Raw genomic sequence first — 18,968 nt, forward strand, 5'->3', positions numbered from 1 at the left:
CAATGCCGTCAGCAACTGTATAAGATATCTTCTGTAGACTGACAGATAGGACACTTGTGAATATGTCATCTCCGTCAGACTTGGTTAGGGGAGGTAACAAATAATACTATATAAGTACAAGGTGTTTTGGTTTAGCGCTGAACTCCGTGTAGCATGGGTTCGAGTTCCAGCTGGGAAAGATAATTAGTATATTCCTTTCCTTTTGGATTTCAGTGCTGTCATTGGAAAGCATAACGAAAAGTATTAGAATGTAGAGAAATTAACAGGTCATTGTGGCTACTGAATAGCTTATGTACATATGTATATATATATATATATATATATATATATATATATATATATATATATATATTTATGTGTGTGTGTACGCACTGCGCGAGTCACTTATGGGCCCAGATTAAAAGCAAGAAATTATCTAGTCCTACTTGACATTACAGGAAAGGAATTATATAAAATGATTCGTTCTGTTCGGGGAAAAATCCCTTTCCGAAGAAAGGATCATCTCGACATTCTAGGAATTCCAGGGAAAATGATGAGCAGAAAAGCAAAGAAAATTGAGCAAAATTTTAGCAATTTTCAAAGTAGCGCTTGTAAGAATGAGATATATCCGCCTTGACACATAGCAATGTAAAAGAGGAAAGCCTCGTGTGTTCTAACTGCGCAGTTTCTGTCTAGCAAGATCCATACTATCCGCACAAAAACAACATTCCAATCAACTCTTCTAAAAATGAAACTTATTTTTGCCATTTTCATTTGCATCTGGTAAACTTATATGGTATATATCGGTGGTTCTCAACCCGGGGGAAATTCCCCCTTAGGGGGGAATTTCAGAGTTTCAAGGGAGAATTGTGACCACAGATTGGCAGGCTCAAACTGGCTCTAGGACCACACAAAACTCAGTGTTCATCGGTCCGCCATACTGAAAGGTCACGCTGGGCTTTCTCTCCGTTAGCTTGTGTGTTTGTGTTAGTATTTTGTTGCATATTATTTGAGATTCACCTTTTGAAGCAGACAATTTTGGAAAGGGGCCGGGCGGGAAGTGCATTCTGACATTTGGTGAAAGGGTGCATGGGCCAAAAAGAGTTGAGAGCCACTGGCCTAGACGTTTGGCAAATTACGTTAATGTTAAGGTGCCTGAGTCGTTTTGTACAGAAAATTGAGTTCGATGTGATCTCTTTAAGATACAAGTCGCCCTAGCCAGATAACATTTAGATGATTAAAGCATATTAATGCTCTCTCTATATCAGCGTCCAAGAAGCATCTGTCTTCTAAATACCTTATCATTTCCGACCATTTGGTCCCCGTGGCGTGACGAATCTCGAAAATTCTTAGCATTAAATTTCCTATTCAACCTGAAACCGCTGACTTTCTTGACATATGGCGTATTTTTCTGCATTGTTGCTGGCAAGGTTAAGTTTCTGTATAACGATTCCGTAGGGTTTTAGATAATTTAGAAACAAAAAAAAAGCAAACCAGACGAAGAGAGAGAGAGGACGCAAAAGAGCAAAATCCTCCCTTGAAGGATATATATATATGTGTGTGTGTGTGTGTGTGCGTGTGTGTGTGTGTGTGTGTATAAACATTAAACTACAAATGTCGTTGGATCGTACTGTCGGGTGTTCGAGGCATTTAGGTACAAAACCATTCATCACTAATAATTCCCCCTCGGTGATATTCCTGAAGTAGCGCGAATCGGATATTAAAGGACATTTGTAGTTTAATGTTTGTAAACAAAATGTCACGATGATGTGATAAGAATTCAATATATATATAATATGTATGTATGTATGTATGTATGTATGTATGTATGTATGTATGTATGTATGTATATATATATATATATATATATATATATATATATATATATATATATATATATATATATATATATATATATATATGGAGGTCAACACGGTAAAGCAACTAACATTTATCGTCTCATTTTCTCGGCAGAGCAATTCTGATACTTGAAAATCTTCGTGAAACTTGAGTTTATAATTAGGCCGTGTGAGATAAAGGATCGCTGAGATTTCACTACTCTTGACTTCCTGTTCTTTGTCTTCCACAAATCTCCGCTTTATTCCAGCCTCCTTTCTCGTGGTTCTTAACCAAGTAGGTTTGGGTCTTCCAACTCTTCTAGTGTCCACACACACACAAGCACACATACATATCTATTTATACATACACATATACATGAATATATATAAATAAATAAATATGTGTACATAAATATGTGTATATATATGTATGTATGTATGGTTCAGCAAGTCAATTCACCATTGCATATTCGAAATAAAACTAATTTGATTTCTCACTACCTAAGCAATTATCAGCAAATAGTTCTCTCGCTCATATTTTGAAAATAACACCACTGTCATGAACAGCGATTGGAACTTTTATTGTAGTGTTAATTTGCTGTTCACACTGAGTAAGGCTTCTCCGTGAGCCCGGCCTGGAAGGTTTTAATGGAATATCCATTGCCGAGAAGAGGTCATTTCCTGTACCCTTTGCCTGCGACAATTATTCCTAATGACAGATTCGTGTTTTATCTCTCTTTTGTGGTAGACTGGAGCTGAGTCTAGGATGTTTATGTGTTTCTCTAATATTCCTAACAAGGTTGATGGCGCACGCTACGCTGGAACCTGATGCTGTCCGTCACGTCTCCCCTACCCTCCCGATCCCCTAACTGCTCCGCCCCCACCCGGGCGGACAAACAGGTTTTCAGGAGGAGAGTGGAGGTGTTATATCTCTCCCCACCTTCCTGATCCCCTACCTACCCCACCCCCACCCGGGGCGGACAAACAGGTTTGCAAGAGGAGGTTGGATGTGTTATGTCTCTCCCCACCTTCCCGATCCCCTACCTACACCGCCCCCACCCGGGGAGGACAAGCAGGTTTGCAGGAAGGTGGATGTCTCCCCTACCTTTCCGATCCTCTACCTACCCCGCCCCCACCTGGGATGGACAAACAGGTTTGCTGGAGGAGGGTGGCTATGTCATGTCTCCCCTACCCTCCCGATCCCCTTCCTACCCCGCCCCAACTCGAAGCGGGCAAACAAGAAAGGTCCACTCGGATTTTATTATTATAAATTTTAAATAATACATTAGCACTATACTGTGCCACCGAACTGTACTTTCATATCTGATATTTATCGGATCATGTTACAAATCCGAAAACGTATCACGAGATAAGCACAAAAAATTATTGTGTTTGAAGCTAATTATGAAGATATGCCTTGTGTATTTTACTATCACATCTTCACTTACCGGAATTTATCATTTACTTAACCAGGAAGGTGCTTTGAATTCCTGATCTGTATTGGCCAACCTCCCCATAAATTGGAAGACTAAACTGCGATGAGCAGGAGAGGCTGATATTAACGAGCCATGCGAAGAGATAACTTATGGCGTCTTGCATTGTTCATCTTAACTGTGGATAGCATTCCCTCTTTAGGCAGATGGCATTTGGATTTCATTGTTGATGACCCATCCAATGACTGACCAGACCAAACGCTAGTCCACAGAGACCAATGGTAAATCTGCAAGGAATAAGATTTCCCCTCCAGATTTAAACTCGCTTCACTCCACTGAACGACGCTTTGACGAATCTTCTCGGAGGGAGGAAATATTGCCCGCCATAATGGCTGTTGCATAATTGCTATTGCAAGCTGAGTCAACACAAAGCAATCACGTCCTAATCCTCTTGACCTAAGTCCACGGAAAAATTGATGACTGGCAATATAATATCCATGAACTCATCAGGGGACAAATATTTATTCAAAAGAGGAAGCAAAATTATTTCTGTTTTGAAGAAGGAAAAAGCGATCGGGATTTATTGACGCTGTGAGGGATGAGCTCATTTGGTGCGCTTATGCAACCGTTCTCTCCGCCTCCCCAGTTGCGCTTCTTTCACTCACTGATTGCCATCATTTCACTTATTATTATACTGCATGCAGATGCATACTTCACTTCTGGGGCTTGGAGGATGGCAAGAGAGAGGTAAGGTAATGCTTGATAGTGCTGAACGGGCAATAGACACCAATACAAATTCGTCTATCTATCTATCTATTTATATAGCGATATATTTGCATCCCTCTCTTCTTATGTGTAAAATATGTTTGTACATAGTTGCATCTGCAACCGCTGGTTTCATATAATCAATATCCGTTGTTGCCCCCAACCAGTTGACCCAGCTGTCAGTGGATAATAGCGTCAGCTGTGGTCAGGAGAGGAGTTTGGGTCTAGCAACCTCATCCATAGACTTGCTGATAACCGGAAGGATTAATCTTCTCGCGCCACCCTCTATAAAAGGGGAAAAGGCGACGGCTGAAGACCGTTTATGTATAATCTATGTGGGGGAGAGAGAGGTGGGGAGGGGAGTTTCTGAAACGCTAAAATCATAAATTTCCAACTGACAAAGAAGTGTCACCTTCAGAAAAGCGAACTGGACTTGCATCGAGAAAAAGTTATGAAAATTCAAAACGTCCTTTTCCAGATTATCTTGAAAACTGAGGAACAGCAAAGATATAAAGCAGTGGTCACGTTCGTCGTTATGTACCGTTGAAATACATTACTTCACACCTCTGAAGACAGCCCTGTTCAGAACCATATCACAGAAGGAAACATCACTTGATGAAAACATCGTTATCCGGGGCATCTTTAACAAAAAACATTTTTTTAAAGTACTAATTGGTTTATGCCATTTTCCAGTAAAGCTATAAAACTGTGGTCATGGTTATATAGCCTATCATGAAAATTACCTTAATTCGAGTATTTATAAACTGAGAAACAGAGCCGTTTAATAACGGGCGTAACGGTTCCATCATGAAAGTGAATGAAACGAAGATGGCCAGTGAAAGTTTAGATCAACAGATAAGAAGTAGGCGCCAACTCTTCCACCGGACAGTCGGCGCAACTCCCGCAGATCTGGAGAGCGTCATCTGTGTAACGCTTTGCCATTGCGTTAGAGGGAGGACCCATAGGTACCAAACACCATTCTTCTTGTAAGCAGAAGAAAATGGAGGTGGTGAAACTGCCTCATCCAGGTATTGCATCCATACATTGCATCAACTGTGTATATTAGAGAGAGAGAGAGTGAGGGCGAGGGCAATTTTCCTAGAGTGTGAAGTTAATACACGGAGTATATAAATTGCAGCAAATGGCTTCCAGATTCACTTTACTCATTCAGATATACAGTATATATATATATATATATATATATATATATATATATATATATATATATATATATATATATATATATATATATATACACACACACACACACACACAGCACATGGAGAAAGGGAGACGTCTTGTGGCATATTAACAAAGCTTTATTTGTATGCTGATTTTGTTACGCTGAGTCTTTTTCTTCAATTTTGAGTGTATTTGTATTGTTACAGCTGTGATAATGAGGAAGGCACCGAACTTCGCAAATAAAGCTTTGTAAATATGCTGAGACGTCTCCCCTGCTTCCTTATACCGTTTGCATCGCCGTTGCTGCTTTCTATACAGTATATGTATATAGGTATATATATATATATATATATATATATATATATATATATATATATATATATATATATATATATATATATATATATATATATATATATATATATATATATATATATATATATATATATACGTATATATATATATATATAAAGAGAGAGAGGGAGTTACGATGAATGCAAAACTATTGCATAAAATGCAAATATATGCTCTATGTTTAGTGCAAAGCGTTATTTGATGTTATTTGTGCAATGCACTCAGATTTAAGAATTTGGTAAAAACACCAGTAACATTATTAATTAGCACTACAGCACTGCACTGTGTAAGACCAATCCCGCATGCAATTTCCATCGTTTCCTGGGGCTTGAAATCTTGTTTTAGGGACGATCATAGACAGTTCATCATTGCTTAATGGTAACGTATTCTTATCAGCTGTCAAAAGCAAACCTCTTGGTGTGCTTTTTTTTTTTAATTCAAAGGCACTTCTACAAAAGAGACATTGAAAAAAAATAGATATGCTACACCAACATCTGCAGCGAGAGATTACCCAGTCTGTCTGTTTTGCCACTGCACTCCCTATAATCGTCTTCCCGCAAAAACTGCTCCCCTCCGCAGCGCAAAAACCACTTTGACAAACAAGAGGTAAAAAAAAGGTTAAATCTTCCAGAGACGTCAGCTGCGACATATCTTAACATATGGCGGAGGTTCACCGGCAATGATTGATCAAGTTCCTCTCTGAAGCATCGCTAATCTTACCTCAGGCACGGTTCACTGAACTCTTGACTTAGAAAGTACTTTCAGGAAATGTTGACGTACGCAAGAGGAGTGTTTGCTCGCCTCACTCTTATTTTTGTCTGAAGTCTTTCATTATTATGACTTGATCATGCTGTGTCTGCTTATTCTTGGCAATGGAAGGCTCCCAGTCTCCGAAAAAAAGAGGAGGATAAGGGTAGAATTAATACACCTCACTTGTAAATAAATCGTTACTGGAACATGCCTTAAAAGCATGGAACGGGACCCGAGGAATGCCATGCGTAGTATACTACGCAATATTATTATCTATGCCTCTCAAAAGAGGCAAACACGCTCGAAAAAAAGTATGCTGGAAGGGAAATGGTCGACGGACGTGTTTCTTAAAATACCCTGACGTTATGAGAACAAAGTACGCTAAAAAGCTTAAAGTACTACTGTAGAGAACAATTTAATGGTTCATTTCTAATTAAAGAAATCCAAGAGAAAGGATTAACTTTAAAGGGTTATCAAAACACAGTTGGCTAGAACCAGTAGCAATGAATCCATGTGCTTCGTATGTGGACTGTCAGTTCTCCATTACTACATGACTTCAGATGACATTTTCAAGGTAAAGGTAAGAGATTTATTGCCTTAATACGAAATTACCGACATCTTAACCATATTATGCTCAGACAGCATTGGCCAAGCTCCTCACAGTGTGACACCACAGGTAGACCATCTCAGATGAATCTTCTACCAAATTCTTTATTGATGTGCCCTCAATTTTTTTCGAAAATCGACCATATATTGTCTTCGGTGAAACCGTTTGTTTAAAAAAATCAAGTAGTCTATATTTCGCCAAATAATCATTTAGCCAAAAATTGCCTTAGAATTTATTGTCTTGGACTAAATTGCCTTCAGCGCCGTTTTTAAATCATTTTCTCCTGCACAGAATCGCTGTTTATTATTATTATTATTATTATTATTATTATTATTATTATTATTATTATTATTATTATTATTATTATTATTCAAAATACAGAAAAGATATGGTGCAAGTAGGAAAACAAACAAAGGAAGAATAACTCAGCCAAATACAAGCAAACTATACCATCACAAGCAACTGCAGAAGAAGTCAGATATTGGGCTTGTCGAAACAAAGACCTCGAATAATCGCGAAATCAGCAGATAGGTCTGCCCCTCAATTTTTTTCCTCTCTTTCCTTCCCTTATTTCCGAGTGGCTGGTTCTGTCTAATTCCACTTAAGAAAACAAATGTCTAGGAGCCTCCGTCACACCTGAGGCATCCTTTGGGAACTGCAATGGGTCAGGAAAATCAGACTCCATCAGTGACCTATAGTCACGTACAGCGTTCTCCTCCGACATCAGTGAGAATTTGCCACCTAGTTGAAGGCTTGAATTCCCCGTATATGTAGTCTATTGAGAGAGAGAGAGAGAGAGGGTGGGGGGCCGGGGGAGAAGGCGGAGAGAGAGAGAGACTGTGCGTGTCTGGTTTAATTAGCAATGGTCCCCGAAAAGGATCAAGAGCCTCCCAAGTGAGTGAGGGGTAACTAGGAAAAGGCTTAATGATTTTCATGAAGATATTTTCCTGGTGAAAAAAAATATAATTTTAATTCCATTCCTCTGTTTTTTTTATCGTGCACAGAAGGGACCATCTTCCTTGTGGAATGAAAACCTAATCGCAAAGACTGGCTTCAGTAACAGTTGAATGGATATTCTGAGAGGGAAAGGAAAAACTGTTGGACTTACTGAAACTGATCTAAGTGATAAGAAATCGTTAAAAAGACTATTACAGGCAAGAGTGAATGAAGACAATGTTAAAGTGGCTCAAAGTGTCAATAAGCTTTCTGTTCTTGCTTTCAATAAACCATACAATCAGAGCCACCCGCTTGCCCAGGCAAGGCCATAGTACCCATCCAGCAAGTGAACGCCAGTTCCGGCAAATTAGTCCCTTTGCCAGACCTCGTCCGCCGAGACCTCCTACAGCAGGACCGCCGTTCGTCAAGCAAGGGCCTTCCTTATCACCTTTTCCTCCAAAAGACGAATGGGACGGGCCTCATGGGTCGCTCCATCACCCTCCGTCAGCAAGTCGTATCCCTGCGGGCCATCATGAAGGCTTTGAGAATGGTGAGTCCCTTGTTTTACCTCTGTCGGTGTTCGAAAAAAAAAGTCATTCCGAAGTGTTTAAATATACTCAATTATTCATTCCTCCATTTTACTTCCTCTCTTTGCTTGTTGGCGAGTTCTTCCGTTTCGACCCGTTAAATGGCTGACTATTCTGTATCTTTTTTATGGATATACTGTATCTTAACGAAATCATTTTCAGGTACTGGAAAATCCATCATCTTTGTGGATCCTGATTTAAATTAACATTCAATGAATATTAAAAAGATAGATTACAATAATGCTGTGTATCAGATCAAAATATAAAACATTTAATTGATTAGGGTATTATTAAGAAAATAAGAAGCCAAACATTGAGTTCAAGGAGGTCCAGGGGAGAAGTGGGGTAGGGAAGACCCTTCGTCTTAGCTTGAGTAGGACACCTTCCTAGGTAATGTTAGGTTAGGTTAGGATAGAATTAAGTGGTCGAGTTAGGTTAGTAGTCATATTAGGAACCATATGTGGCATTTAACAAATATGTATCGATTTGATCACATATGTAATAAGTAGTCTATGGACATACATAACTGTACGAACTGTATAACATTAATAAGCCGAGATGAAACGTATAAGACTGAGTGACAGGGACTGATCTAGAGATGTTTGTAAAAAAGGAGCTTGGTGGAGAGAATTCTAATGACGAAGTCCCGGCGAGTGGCGTTTTCTGTCAAGTTTGTGAAAGGTAATCATCCTTCGGTCGCAAGCCTCTGGTATGTGATCTGTACACGTAAATGGAAGTAACATATCAATAAATCTGCACAATTCGTATTGATGTTTTAAAATGCTGTGGTTATTGTGCTATGTGACTGTTTATTGGGATCAGAAAATAAACCGATTTGCGATCAGGTTCCACTATTGTGACTTATTTTTTACATTTGTGAATGTTATAGGAAATCAGAACACGGAGTCAACGTAGATGTATAAGTGTCATAAGTTGTCTATGGGCATACATAACTATACGAACTGTATGACATTAATAAATATGTAGTTAATGGGTTTTTCAAATGTGACTCATTCTTGACCTTTTCTAGTTTTTATTACACTCAAGCTATTTCACACCAACTGTGTGAAATAGCTTGAGTGTAATAAAAACCAGAAAAGTTCAAGAATAACAAAAGGCAACGTGACAACAACACAATGTGTTGTTGTCATGTTGCCTTTTATTATTTTAGAAAAATATTTTAATAATTTTGACATAAGTATATGATTATGTTCCAGTGACTTCTGTATCACCTCTAGTATACTGTGTGGTTTAATTAATCTTTCGTGACAATAGTGAAAAACCATAATTGGTTACCTGGGTGCCCAATGGAGTTTGTGTGAAATAGCTTAAGTGTAATAAAAACTAGAAAAGGTCAAGAATGAGGCACATTTGAAAAACCCACCAACTACATATTTATTAATGTTCTACAGTTCGTATAGTTAGTGTATGTATGCCCATAGACAACTTATTGCACTTATACATCTACGTTTACTCCGTGTTCTGATTTCCTATAACATTCCGAAATGGCAAAAATAAGTCACAATAGTGGAACCTGGTCGCAAATCGATTTATTTCTGATCCCAATAAACCGTCACATAGCACGATAACCACAGCATTTTAAAACATCAATACGAATTGTGCAGATTTATTGATTTGAAATTACTTTAACGTTACATTCGCAACGCTCGTAGAACTTGCGTCTATCGAGAGAGAGACAGAATTTGTCCAGACAACGCTGTTTTCAATACAAAAAAGAACCAGAGAAGGGCTTGTAATTCAGTCTTCAAAGCAACTCCAGAACGCAATTCTGATTTTAGTGTTTAGTTTAAATTTTTACTAAAATATCAAGAAGAAAACTCAGGGTACTGAATTGTTTTTTCAGCTGTCCATTGTCTCTGTTAATCCTTTCAGCCTTCTCATGTCTCTGATTAACGTAATATTTCCCTTTTAAAAGGCTGATATACAGCTCCCTCTAGGAATAGACCCACTCTTTTATCTTAACCCTTCCACTGTCGTTTCCTGTACGACTCACCAGGGTGACAATATTCATTTGAACGTTCTGTCAGCATCCCTTTCAATGTGCTTTTATACGTGCTCAAAGGATATTATGAACTTTGCTTTTTTGTATGATAGCAATAATTCTTATTGTTAGGTCTAACGCACTTTTATTGCACTTTTATCTCTCTTTCAGGGCCAGGGGGTTGCAACACTGTCGAAGGCTTCCGGTTTGCTGGTGAGGTATGGTACGCGAACGGTTGCCGAAGACGGAAGTGTATTCACTTCCGTGGCTCTTTCTTCACTGAAACAGACGCGTACGTAATTGCTTTCATTTAGTATGAACGTGAAGACAGCGTCAAAAGAACACGTTTTAAAATTTATTTTATAATTTTGTTACCAACGTTTGCTCATTTTTTCTATATTTGAATAATATTGAAGTGGCACATTTACCTTAAAGTTGTGTCTTAAGACAACAACATGTGTAACTTCAGTTATGTCAACAATCATGCCTGTTTGATGCAAAGTTTGGCGGCAGAATGCTAAAATTATACTGGGAAAGTTCTCGTATGATACCGTCTCATTCTTGAACCAAACAAAGGTCTCGACTTTCATCAAAACTAAATAAGTAATTTTGCAAAATTTTACCGCCATTATTCTTCTCTGAAAGTGCAGGGAGCAAATGCTGTGTGTTTTAGTTTCTGTAAAAGAAGACTATTGAGATGGCTTTGTCTGTCCGCCCTCAGATCTTAAAAACTATTAAAGCTAGAGGGCTGCAAATTGGTACGTTGATCATCCACCCTCCAATCATCAAACATACCAAATTGCAAACCTCTACCTTCGCTAATTTTTATTTTATTTAAGGTTAAAGTTACCCTTGATCGTGCGGCTTGCATCGCTATAGGTGCCAAGAACACAGGCCGCCACCGTGCCGTGGCTGAAAGTTTCATGGGCCGCAGCTGAGAGTTTCATGCAGCATTAGCCTATACGCTGTACAGAAAACTCGATTGCCCCGAAGAAACTTCGGCGCCATTTTTACTTGTTTTTTTTTATGTTCTCAAATATTCGTAAGATACTGTCACCAACTTTTGTATGTTGAAAGTTTTAGTATTTTACTCTCACTTATTGTGAAAGTAAAACTTTGCGAGAAAAATGACGTATAGTGAATGGAGCAGCGATGTACAGTATACATTTGTCGGAAGATGAGAAAATTTAGTCTAGAACAGCGTAGCATCGTAAGCCATTGGCAAAACACGCAAGGTGAACCAAGGTTGCTTCATGAATGGATGACCATAATCGAGTATCTTGTAAACAGATCAAGTAACAGTGCAGCTACTCAGGAACATGAATTAGATTTCCAAGATTTTTTGCAAGGTTTTTTCTTCACAGCTAACCATTTTGTATAAGGTTTTTTTTAATATGCAATTGTCACAACAAAAAAGCAAATGATGAGTTATTTACACTTTCAAAACGATGCAAAATTCTGAAGACACCATATACAGCACACACACTTTGAGTTTTGAGTAAAGTTCATAACTTCACATTAATGGAGCCTATTTGATCGGATAAACGTTATCCTAAACTAATACTTAAAGATTTGGCATGGGAAACAAACACTTTCATAAATCCTCGGGTTATGGAAGAAGCTTTACAACATTGCAAGAAAGGACTTCTAGAAGACTGAACAGCCGGCTAAGCGTAATTCAATGAAATTTCTCTCTGCAATGTGTTGGAAGGCAGCAAGCATTTCCTCAATCGAAATCTAAGTCATTTGCGTATAATTACCTCAGTCAAGGAGGTTATGTTTTTAGCGAAGTTTGTGAGTGTCTATCTGTAAATCTTTTATGCTCTCCTGTTAGCAAGATTGCTTGAAAAGTAATAATAAACCTCTGCTAAGGCAACTGTCCCGCATATAATTATGTACATTTGTGAAGCGCTTTTTGATGCAATATGCTGGAAACTTTTGTTATGTATTCACGAAGATTTGAGGATTTTTCCACTTCGAACTCTCACTAGCTCTCCACTGAAATTCATCCAGCAAATTTCATCAAAATCTTTTCATCGTTCTTGAGTTATTATCATTATTATTGAGAAATTAAATAAATTTTATTTATATGGAATATATTGCACTTTCTTCAGAGGAGGTTTGCAATCTCTCATTATCCTTCCCAGTTCAAGGCTGAAAAGTTTTCAGACTGTGTTGCCTCTGGAGCACGAAGCGAGAAAACGATTTCACAGCTATTTGCCTAGAATCCTAATTGCGCTTGTTTCATATCGTTGCAGGTGTGATACGGAGATCTACAATACGACCTACAAATGCATAGTCGAAGTGGATACCCAAGCCGAGTACCCGCGCTGTTGTCCTAAATATCGATGCAATCCGGACAACCTTGGAAACGACGTTAAGTGAAAGGCTTTAGGAATTGTCAGTGCCACGTGATTTTACTTTGATAAAAAGTATGACACAAGAGTTCTCATGAGATGGTGCATTTTTCATAGGAATAGCTGTCTGTATCCTCAAAGTTTATAATGTTGAATCGATTATGATACTTTCATCAATTATCCACATTTGTATTCTAAAGATAATAACAGTCCGAACCTAAAATAATAATAATAATAATAATAATAATAATAATAATAATAATAATAATAATAATAATAATCAGCAGATCTTGTTTTTACTATCCAGAGTAGAATTTCTTTAAGTTGCTCCACTGCTTATGCCATTGTGAGCACAAGCAGTAAATCACCGTTAAAATTAATACAAGTTTGCAATCGTATGTTATTCACGAGGATTTTTCTTGTCACCAAATAGGTCTACTTGTATCAAGTAATGGTTTTTTATGGCTTCTTCTGTTCTGAGGATTCAGCACGGCGGGAGTCCTGTCTGGGTCAGCGGGATAGCTACTTATCAAGGAAGTCTGTTGTTATGCAACTTACCTATTTTCCTCAGTGTCTCCTTTAATATAAGCAATGACAACCGAAAGGTTTGATAACTAGCAATGACTGTCATTTGTCATTAAGTTTAGTGCTGATTCTCGTACAATTCCTTTAAAATAAACTTAGAAATATTAGCCGTGATTTCATTAACTTTTCTTGATTCTTTCCTGTCTCTTAATTAGAGTATTCTGATTCAAAGTATTTATTATACTCTCGTGAGACGTACTTTGAAGGAATGCCAGTAATGCTTTGTACAGGTCAAACGCACAGTTGTTACTGGATACAACTGATCCAGCAGAGAATGGAAAACTCGGCTGTGTAAGATAATGCCAAATGTTACCCAATACTTCTTTTTCGGGTTAGAAATTCTGAAAAGCGTTTCATTAGAGCTTCAGAGCGAAACTGTAGCAATGCAGTTTGCCGTTAATGTATTCACATTTACTACACTACCAAAACAATTAATTGATTAACTAGTTTATTAATCTGCTGAGTTTGTTTGATGATTGAAAAAAGTTAAGCATATCTTAGTTTAACCAGACCACTGAGCTGATTAACAGCTCTCCTAGGGCTGGCCCGAAGGATTAGACTTATTTTACGTGGCTAGGAACCAATTGGTTACCTAGCAACGGACCTACAGCTTATTGTGGAATCCGAACCACATTATACCGAGAAATGAATTTCTATCACCAGAAATAAAGTCCTCTAATTCTTCATTGGCCGGCCGGAGAATCGAACGCGGGCCTAGGAGAGTGCTAGCCGAGTACGATATCGACCCATCCAATGAGGAACTGTTTGTTGACTGAGACATTCAGTTTTGTGAATACGGGAGGTTAAATGAGCCTACAAAATGGAAGCACGACCAGTATCATAAACTCCGCCAAAGAAAAAAAGATGGATACCGAGAGAAAGCTTTCGACGGTTATTCATTCGCCCCAAGGCACAGGAGACAATGTAGCCTATGATGCTGAGCCATTATACGACTAATTACTGGCTCCTCTTTGAGTTCATAGCATTTTTTTTTTAATATTATAACTATTTTTTGACAAACTTATATATAAAATGCAAACTGAACTTTGGAAATTGAAACCAAGAGAAAAGGCACCTAAGAAAATAATACAAACTTTATATTGCATTTAACACTCCCTCACTACTGCCTACTCATACAGTCTATCAAATGATTATCAAAAATTACTGAACTACTTTTTTCCATTTTTTATTACCTTTACTTTCCAGTGATTGTTTTCCTTTTGAGTTTAATATTTTCATTTTGAAATACACCCTGCATCTAAAAAAAAAAATAAGCAATAATATCCTCCGGAACATCAACATTTTTGTCCCTAAAAATATCGAGATGACTGGATACTGCAATCAGTGGCGTTCTTGCTGGGGGGGGGGGGCGTTTGAAATCGCCCTCCGGGCCCCAAAGTGAGGGGGGGCCCCAAAATGCGAAATTTAACCATTGCTGCTATGACAGGACAAGCTAAATTTCTGAAACTTGCATTTTCAAGTGCCTTTAAAATGATCCCACAATTGCTCATATTCTAAAAATTTTCCCCCCCGAACCCCCCAGCTGCTTTTGCTCGCTTCGCTCGCCTCCCACCCCATAAGAGTGGCCACAAATGGGACTGTGCCCCCCTGGCCCCAAAATGTCTAGGAACGCCCCTGACTGCAATGACTCCCGGCTTCAACGTGTCTCCATGGAAAGTTTTGAAAAACTCTTCCATATGTTGCAGATCTTTTTGAAATTGTACAGAAGATCCATACAATATTTTTCCTCTTTACATATGAGATCCAATCCTCACTTATTCCATCTGTATTGGCTGAACCTAAAGATGGATACTTGTTCCTAAACTTATGTTCCATGATCCTCCTTCTATCGCAGATTCTGGTTCTCACTCCGTTAAAATAATTCCCTATGACATCTTCTCTATTCTCAGTCTCATCGGTTACAGCTAGGAGACGTTTCATGAGATGTGCAGAAAGGTCATATATATACTGTATATGTATATGTATATGTATATATATATATATATATATATATATATAAATGGAAAAAACTGGAGTAAATTTCCTCTCTCTCTCTCTCTCTCTCTCTCTCTCTCTCTCTCTCTCTCTCTCTCTCTCTCTCTCTCTCTGTTTATATATATATATATATATATATATATATATATATATATATATACATATATATATATATATATATATATATATATATATATATATATAATTAACCATCATTTTCATCTTCCTAACTCCCTGATAGAAGTAGAAAAGTAGGCTTATTCGTGTGCAAGAATCTCAGAGCAAGGCGAAGGTAATCCGAACACCAATGGAAAGAGGAGGATTATATTTATTTTCCTCGTTTAGAAATATGAATCCATGATATTCCCTTACTTTTTTTGTGTTTAGACCAACTCGTAGATATGGAGGTTTTCCACATCGACTTTTTTCTTTCTTTCTTTTACCGACACATTACTAAAAATACGTCTCTGATTTTCCCTAGTTATACCATAAATATCTGACTTTAGTTTTCTTTAAAATTATTAAGTTAGATATCATAGAAAACGCAACTGAAAAGTTTAACTAATTTGCAAATACTATGGCGTGACCCTTATTTCTCAAGTAAGGAGAGTTGTTTAATCGCATTTACTATTGGTATGAAAATCTGATTGAAAAACTCAAGTTTGAAATAATGTTCCGGTCAAATTAAGTTTGGTCAAGGAAGTTCTATGACGCTGTGACTGAAAGACTTAGCTGGCGTCATGAGTGGACTTTGCCTATCGGAAAACCAGCTCCATGAAGAAGACCAAAGAAAAACCTGCTGATCTTATGGTCTGAAATTGCAATGAATATGATAATGAAAGCAAAAACAAGAAATAGCAAAAAGAAAATTATAGAGAAAGTGTAGTAACAATAATATCAGTGTGTCGAATGACTATGGGTCACAGATAAACGAACATGTTCCGAAAATTTAACCTTGTCATATTTATGGTACAACAAATATAGATTGGATTCAGTGTGAGTTTTTTTACCTGTTGTACTGTTGCAATCTAAAGTATTGCATCAGTTTCTTTACTGTTTCAGACAATAGGCATATAGAAGTATTCAGCAAGCGGTATCTGGCAACTATTTGCCTTGGCCGCGCAGGCGCATGACGTGCTATGGTGACAAGTTTCTGTTACTTGGTGAGGGTGAGGGACACGGGTTTCCCTAGAGCAAGAGCCTTTACCTGCACAAGACTGGCTTAGTCTAAAACAAAGAACCGAGTCACTCACTGATTTATATTATGGCAGCTGAGCTAAATAACATTGTTTAAAGGAAATTAAAATTATTATCATTCTTTCATATGTTTCTTCCTTAAGAATTGTGGTATTAATTTTTTCTTGTGACTCGGCCTAAACGTCTTTTTCAGTCTGAAGAGTGTGCTATTTTAGCACTCAAAATTGTAGGCCTACATGTTTTGCGTATACAGCGTTAAAAAACTATTTATTATACTTTGTTTATTTATCATAATCAAAATATAAAAAAAACTGTTGAATAAATGTTTGGCTTGGCCTAATGATCTTTATATGGTCTGTGAGCCGGGGGGGGGGGGGAATCCTATAATATGCAGTATGATTTTGTTTCCAAGTATTTATGTGGTATTAGATTTTTTTATGTGGTATTAGATTTTCGTAACCAATAATGTGTTCTTTTAAAGCCGTTATGCAAATGTATAATAATTACTCATTTCAGTGTTGAATGACCTCCTTGAATTGTCCATTTGACCTAATTCTGAAACCGTATGTGGCTGAGGACTGAATTAGTTACTTCCTGAGAGAAAAATGTTTACACTTGCCATTTGAGATAAAACCGAAAAACAAAAATAATGTATTTTCTTACACAAAATCTGCAAGCTATATATATATAAAAAAAAAATTTAAATGAGAAATACACTTTACGGTTCAGAAAACTGGAAAGAAATGTTGAAGATTAGGATACTACCCGTCCCAGAAGATGTTGAGGAAAAAATCATGTAATATATAAAACCCTCTACTAAAAGGATTGATAAAAGATGAAAGTGGTTTCAAAGAAAGTAGCCTACCAGCACCCAAACCTAAGACCATACTGACAAGAAATTACTTTAAAAATGTTCCCTTTCTATACTGATTGAGAAAAGACTCCTGCTTCTACTTTTCGCTTTCATCATAATTTATTAGGTTGCAGAGTAAAGCCCTGCGCCTACCCCTTCCCTTGTACCCTCTGACTTTCATATCTGCCTCTTGTGGCATCGGGCAAAAAGTAGGGACAAACCAGCGAACTAACCAGTAGTGCACGGTGTAGTGAAGTGTGACACGGGCGATGATGACGGTTACAAGAAAAATAAGTAATTGGCATATATATATATATATATATATATATATATATATATATATATATATATATATATATATATATATATATATATATATGCTTATATGTCACTAAATAGCGCATGACAATATATTCAGCCAAGGCCGCAGGAAAAATAAAAGGAGTACCAAGCCCTTTCTTGTTATTTTTCAACACATTTTCAAGGTACACACAGATGTGTTGAAATGACACGGAAGCGCTTGGCACTCCATCTTTTATTTTTCCTGTGGCCTTGGCTGAATATATATATATATATATATATATATATATATATATATATATATATATATATATATATATATATATATATATATATATATATATATATATATATATATATATATATATATATATATATATATATATATATATATATATATATATATATATACAGTATATATATATGTATATATATATATATATATATATATATATATATTATAGTATTTATTCACAAGGCTTCCCAATACTTATTTTATACAGCATTATTTACATAAGCAGAAATCTTATGCACTCTGTTCATAATGTTTTACACAATAAATTAATGCCATGAAGTTACTTTTTTTTTTATCATGCGTGGGCCTGGCTACCACTCATTTGCTGCTGGCCAACAAGACAACAATTCAGTTGACCTACAAGCAAGTGTGGACATAACAATTATGCCAAGGGGTATTGCGCCAGTTCAAGGACCAACACAGCCGGGCGATAAAACGATCGTGTGGACAAGGCCTTAAATGCCGCCTTAAGGCTGATTCACATTATAACATCACGTCACTGACACATCACGTCACGTCAAGTACGTGAGAAATTCTTACACGTAATCAAATGGACTTGTTCACACCTCCACGTCACGTCACCATCGCGCACACGGCATCCACCGTCACATCACGACACATTTTCTTGGAAAGAATATTTTGACGTGACATGACGGTGCTTATGCAAGTTTCTCACAGGGGCTTAGCGCGGTTGTGAGTTTTCTTTATCCTGAATGTTTACTGAGTATGTGTTTAGTGAATGTTTAATGAGTGTTTAGGGTTTAGTGAATGTTTAGTGAGTAAGTGTTTTGTGAATGTTTATGAGCAAATTTTTAATGAATGTCTGGTGAGTGTTTAGGGTTTCGTAAATGTTTAGTGAGCATTTAGGGTTTAGTGAATGTTTAGTGTGTAAGTATGCAGTGAATGTTTAGTGAGTATTAGGGTTTAGTGAATATTTAGTGTGTAAGTATTCA

The sequence above is a fragment of the Macrobrachium rosenbergii genome, chromosome 48 (genome assembly GCF_040412425.1).
Source record: "Macrobrachium rosenbergii isolate ZJJX-2024 chromosome 48, ASM4041242v1, whole genome shotgun sequence".
Classification (NCBI taxonomy): Eukaryota; Metazoa; Arthropoda; class Malacostraca; order Decapoda; family Palaemonidae; genus Macrobrachium; species Macrobrachium rosenbergii.